The sequence below is a fragment of the Lolium rigidum genome, unplaced genomic scaffold, assembly GCF_022539505.1.
Source record: "Lolium rigidum isolate FL_2022 unplaced genomic scaffold, APGP_CSIRO_Lrig_0.1 contig_16117_1, whole genome shotgun sequence".
Classification (NCBI taxonomy): domain Eukaryota; kingdom Viridiplantae; phylum Streptophyta; class Magnoliopsida; order Poales; family Poaceae; genus Lolium; species Lolium rigidum.
The window spans coordinates 26,684-32,683 of NW_025899885.1; positions in this window are offsets into that span (position 1 = coordinate 26,684).

Sequence of the window (6,000 nt, forward strand, 5' to 3'; positions counted from 1 at the left end):
GGGAAAGGGATCCTAATAAAAAGGGAAGAGTGGTAGCAAAAGTTAGAGTGACTGACCTGGCTGAAATTCCAAAAAGCATCAGGTTCACTGAAGGCAATAGACCTGAAGCAGAGTCCTGGACCTTTTGTGTGGAGGTGCTGCAGCACAATTTGCTTGGAGGGGGCCCACCAGATGAGGACCCACTTCCTGATGATGGAGTGGACCCACATCCTTTGCCAGATGCTTTGGTTCCTCCTGCTGCTCCCTTCTTGCCAGCACCAGTTGAAGATAATGTGGAAGATGCAGGGGAAGATGATGGTTGGGGTCATTGGGCAATGGGGAATAATCCTCAACAAGAAGATGTCAACCATATGGAAGTGGACCTTGTTCCAAATGCTGCTTTTCAAGGACTTTTGGATGCTATTCAAGCAGAAGAGATGAACCTTGACAACCCAACCCTGGCTGATTCAAGCAGTGACCTTACTTATTCCTCTGGCAGCTCAAATTCTTCACTTGGTGCTGCAAATCAGCAGTTGGTGGTTCATGCTGGTGCTCCAGTAGGTCTGATTCCTTTCCATCAAATGGGTGAAGGCCTTCAAAATATTGCTCTGGCTTATATAGAGGAAGAGGAAGCAGACTCTGATGATGACAATGACAATGGGATGATCCAACAAGCAAATGCAGAGAATATTCCTGATGAGAATAACTTCCAACTTCTAGAGGATGTTAATATGGTGCCACCTCGGAAGCTCACCTCATCATTGGAAGAGTGGAAACATCTTTCTTCTCTATTCCGGATGAGCATGATCTCACAAAGAGATTCTCCAAGCAAGGCATGAAAATTTGGGAGGCCTATTTTGCTCCTAACCTGCACAACTCCTCCGCAAGTGCCTCTCTCTCGTGAAATACCCGTAAGTTGGTTTAATTTTGTCACTCTAATGCTCATGACTCCCGATAAATTTGATTGGGCCAAGGGTTTCTTATCTTCTCAGTTATGGAATATTATCAAGGAATCTATTGATTATGAGCACACCATTTCTTTTGTGATTCCTGATAAATGTGTTGCCAATCAGGCTCCTGTGTGCAAGTTGTTGGTGGAAGCTCAGGGGAGTCAGGAGAGTCCTGAGCATAACTTGATGATTGCTGGAGCTGGTTCCATTTCTCCAAGAAGAAAGAGGAGGGATGGAGGGGTCCCCCTGGTTGAAACGAGGTAAGGAGGAGCCCCAGATTGGTTCTTTTAAATGATGGATTCAGAAATCATGATAATTGTGTTGACAAAAATTGCTTGACCTGTAATGCTGCTCCTCCTTTAATTAATACCAAAGTGGTGAAAAATTTGGCTTCTTCTTTCTGTAAGGTTCAGGAAGATGGCCTGGAAAAGAAACTGCTAAGGAAGAATAAACTGGAAACTAAGAGGAAAGCTCCAGGAGCAGCAACAGACTCTTCTGCTCCAGGCCCCAAAATAGCCAAGGGGAAAGCTCAAGCAAGCTCCAGTGGGAGCAACAAAGAAAGAGGTGCTAATGTCACTGATGGGGTGGCATCCCAGGCCAAAAAAAGGCCCCACAAATAGAGTGTCCCAATGTTAGACAGCAGATATGCTTTTGTGGCAGAAAGAGCTTATCTTATGAATGTCTGTAATAACTGTGTGATGTACCAGTACTTGACCTTGTTGCTTTTGTGGAGATCTTGCTGCACTCAGTCTTATGCCATATCTTCTGCTATATGCTGTGTCTTGTGCTTGTTCGGAGTTCCGTTATTTTCATGATTGGTGGTGCAATATCTTGCAGGGACCCCACTCTTGGCCATCATGTATACAAAAACCTCCATAGTTTCCCATGGATCACAACAGAATATGGAAAATTCTAAACTGGAATTTGAGGGGTATTAATTCTGAAAAGAAATGGGTTGCTCTTGCTAGTAAAATTGAGGAATCAAATTGTGACATCATTTGCCTTCAAGAAACAAAAGGGAAACTTTTGCTATGGATTATATAAGAAAATTCTGTCCAAAAAGATTCGATAAATTTGAATTTCTTCCTTCCATAGGAGCTTCGGTGGGATTATAATCATATGGTGTAGTGCTCTGTTTAATGGCACTCCGGCCTTTCGAATGAATTCTCCATTTCTGTTCAGTTCACTAGTAACCTCTCAAACAATACTTGGATTTTAACAAATGTGTATGGCCCAAGTCAAGCAGAAAGGAAAGCTGATTTTATTGATTGGTTTTCAAATGTTGACATGCCTGATGATATGGATTGGTTAATTATGGGGGATTTTAATTTCATCAGGAAACCATCAGATAGGAACAAAACAGGAGGAGACATAAATGGGATGCTCCTTTTTAATGAAGCAATCAGTAACCTGGGGTTGGTGGAATTACCTCTTAAAGGAAGAAAATACACTTGGAGCAATATGCAACAATCTCCTCTGCTTGAAAGATTAGACTGGTTTTTTACTTCTTCCTCCTGGACCATCAATTACCCTTCATCCATGGTTTTTCCCCTAGTTAAACCAACTTCTGATCATGTCCCCTGTGTTGTTTCCATTGGTACAAATATCCCAAAGGCAAATGTGTTCAGATTTGAGAATTACTGGTTGCAGCATAGTGACTTCAAGAATATAGTGGAGGCAAGCTGGAATATTCCAGTTGGGCATTCTGACCCTGCAAAAAAAGTTACTTTCCAAGTTGAAGAACCTAAGGAAAAGCATAAAGCTTTGGGCAAAGAATTTGCCATGCTTAAAGATGCTCATTGGAAAAGTCAACTCTATCATCACTTTTCTAGATAATATTGAGGAATTAAGAACTCTTTCTCTTGAAGAGTGGAACCTAAGAGATATTCTCAAAGATCATGTCATTACCCTATTACAGAATCAGAAGGCTTACTGGAAACAAAGAGGGAAAATAAAATGGGTAAAGCTTGGAGATGCTAATACAAGATTCTTTCATAATAAAGCAACAATAAATTATAGACATAATTTCATCTCTGTGTTAATGAATGAAAATTTGACTGAAATAGCAGATCATGATGGAAAAGCAGATATCCTTTGGAAAGCTTTCAAAGAAAGAATGGGGAAGTCTGACAATCCTTCTATGCATTTTAATTTGCATGATTTTTATGGAGATGGCATGGATGAAGAAACAAGATCACAACTAGAGTCTCCTTTCACAGATAAAGAAATTGATGATATAATAAAGGAATTACCTAATGATAAATCTCCAGGACCTGATGGTTTTAACAATGAATTTTTTAAGAATTGTTGGAATATCATTGGCAGAGATGTTAAAGATTTGATCAGGGGCTTTTATGAAGGAAATATCAACTTGGAGAGTATTAATTCTTCCTATATCACTTTAATTCCAAAAATAGACTCCCCTATGAGGCCAGGTGATTTCAGGCCTATTTCTCTCCTCAACACTGTGGTCAAAATCATTACCAAGCTTCTGGCAAACAGATTGCAAAAAATTATTCTTCAGCTGGTACACAAAAACCAATATGGTTTTCTAAAGCAGAGGTCAATCCAGGACTGTTTGGGGTGGGCCTTTGAATTCCTTTTTCAGTGTCATAAATCAAAAGAAGAAATAGTTATTCTCAAACTGGATTTTGAAAAAGCTTTTGATAAGATTGAACATAGCACAATCTTGGAAATTTTGAGAGCATGAGGGTTTGGAGAAAAATGGATTAAATGGATTCACTTAATTCTCAGTACTGGAACATCTGCAGTCCTCCTCAATGGTACACCAGGCAAGAGATTCTATTGCAAAAGAGGGGTTAGACAAGGAGATCCTCTTTCTCCACTTCTTTTTGTGCTTGCAGTAGATTTACTTCAATCGGTGATTAATTCAGCAATGAATCAAGGAATTTTAGAAAGACCTATACCATCAAATGCCTGCCCAGATTTTCCAATTGTTCAATATGCGGATGATACTCGATAATCATGAAAGCAAATGCTGCAAACTTGGTATGTCTCAAAGCTCTGTTACAAACTTTTGCTGACTCCACTGGTCTGAAAGTGAATTATAATAAATCCAACATGATACCCATTAATCTAAGTGAAGAAAGACTTATTCACTTTTCCGAAACTATGCAATGTAAGAGGGGGTCTCTGCCTTTTACTTATCCGGGACCGCCCCTCGCATTATAAAACCTTCCATGGAGCATTTCCTCCCCATTGTCCAAAGAACACAAGCAAGATTAGGAGGGATGGCTGATTTTTTAAACTATGGAGGGAAGTTGCAATTGGTTAAATCTGTTCTAGCTTCAATGCCAGTTTTCTTCATGTGTTGCTTTGATGTTCCAGTGGCCATAAAGGAGCAAGTTGTAAAATATATGAGACACTGTTTGTGGAGAAAAAAAATAATGATGTGCAGGCAAATGGCTCTGCTCTTGTTGCATGGAAGAAAATATGCATACCTAAAGAACAAGGTGGTTTGGGAGTATTGAATTTGGAAGTTCAAAATAAGGCCCTTATGCTGAAGAATCTACACAAATTTTTTAATAATCATGACATTCCTTGGGTACACCTGGTCAGGGAGTCTTACTACTTGGGTGGCAATTTACCCACAAATAACATGGGAGCATCTTTCTGGTGGAGGGCACATACTAAACTGTTGGACATTTACAAGGCTATGGCTTGATGTAATATTGGAAATGGTAAAACTGCTAATTTACGGACAGACCTATGGGGAGACAATTGCATGCACCAAAAGTTCCCACATCTAGTGACTTATGCCAAACATACTCGATTGGACTCGTTGAAAGAGTGATACACACTCGAATATCTCGAGGATCTTTTTCACTTACCCCTCTCACAACAAGCCTTTGGAGAATTTCAGAACCTTGAAATAATCTGTAGAATACTCTTGCAATGGTACAAGAAGGAAATTCAGATAGTTGGTCTTACATTTGGGGAAATGCAGAATTCTCTTCCCAGAAAGCATATAAAGCTATGATAGGATTCTCTCCAGCTCCCAAGATATTCTCCATATTATGGAAATCTTCATGCCAAGCAAAACACAAATTCTTCTTCCGGTCTGCTTCTACATGACAGGACTAAACACAAGAAACCTATTGAGAAGGAAGAACTTTGTAATACAATCATATCGAGTGTGTCATTGAAAGTTGTAATGAGGAGGAAACTTTAGTGCACTTATTCTGGGCCTCGCTCTTTTGCAAAGAAATGCTGGGATTTCATATGCCCACAAAGAGATAGAGATTGATCTATTCTTGAAGCATTTGAGGATATGAGATTAAAGATGAATCTGCCTTTTGCTATGGAAGTAATAATTTTGTCAGCATGGGGCATTTGGATAGTCAGAAACAACAAAATTTTCAAGGATCAACATGCAGAATTCAATACATGGAAAGCAATCTTCCTACAAGAACTGAGGTTGCTAGTGCATAGACTTAAGAAGAAGCATGTCAATTCATTCAATGAATGGATCAACTCGTTAGGATAATGTTAGGCTTTTGTGTTTTTGTCTCTTGAGAGTTTCTCACTCTCTCCATATGTAATCCTGAACCTTTTATTTTTGCTTAATAAAAATTGCAGGGGGCGTTTGCCCACTGTTTTACCTCAAAAAAAAAAGCCATCTTGGCGAGGAAGGAAGAGCGCTAGAACTTGAAGACATCAAGAAGTCATGTTAGGAAGGAAGGCCAAATGATTTAGGTCGGAATTTGGCCACCTCAGGTTCAAGGCAGAAATGCATGAAAAGACAACATATGGAGATGTTTACCGCAGGATGACCTCAGATGAAGAAATGATTAATGTGAAAGTTGTTCGTATCATCGAAACATACAACTTTGCTTTTGTATTCATCTTGATCCAGTATACCATGTGGCTCACGCAGACTTGACAAGATCTAGGTAACAAGCCTTCTGTGTGATGGATCCGCCCTAAAGCTGAAGGTATGCTTGCAAATACATCAAGAAGGCCCTGGACGAAAAAATACTCAACACGTAAGTTGTTCGTATCTTCAAGATGTATGAATTTTATATTAGACTCATCTTGATCCGACATACCT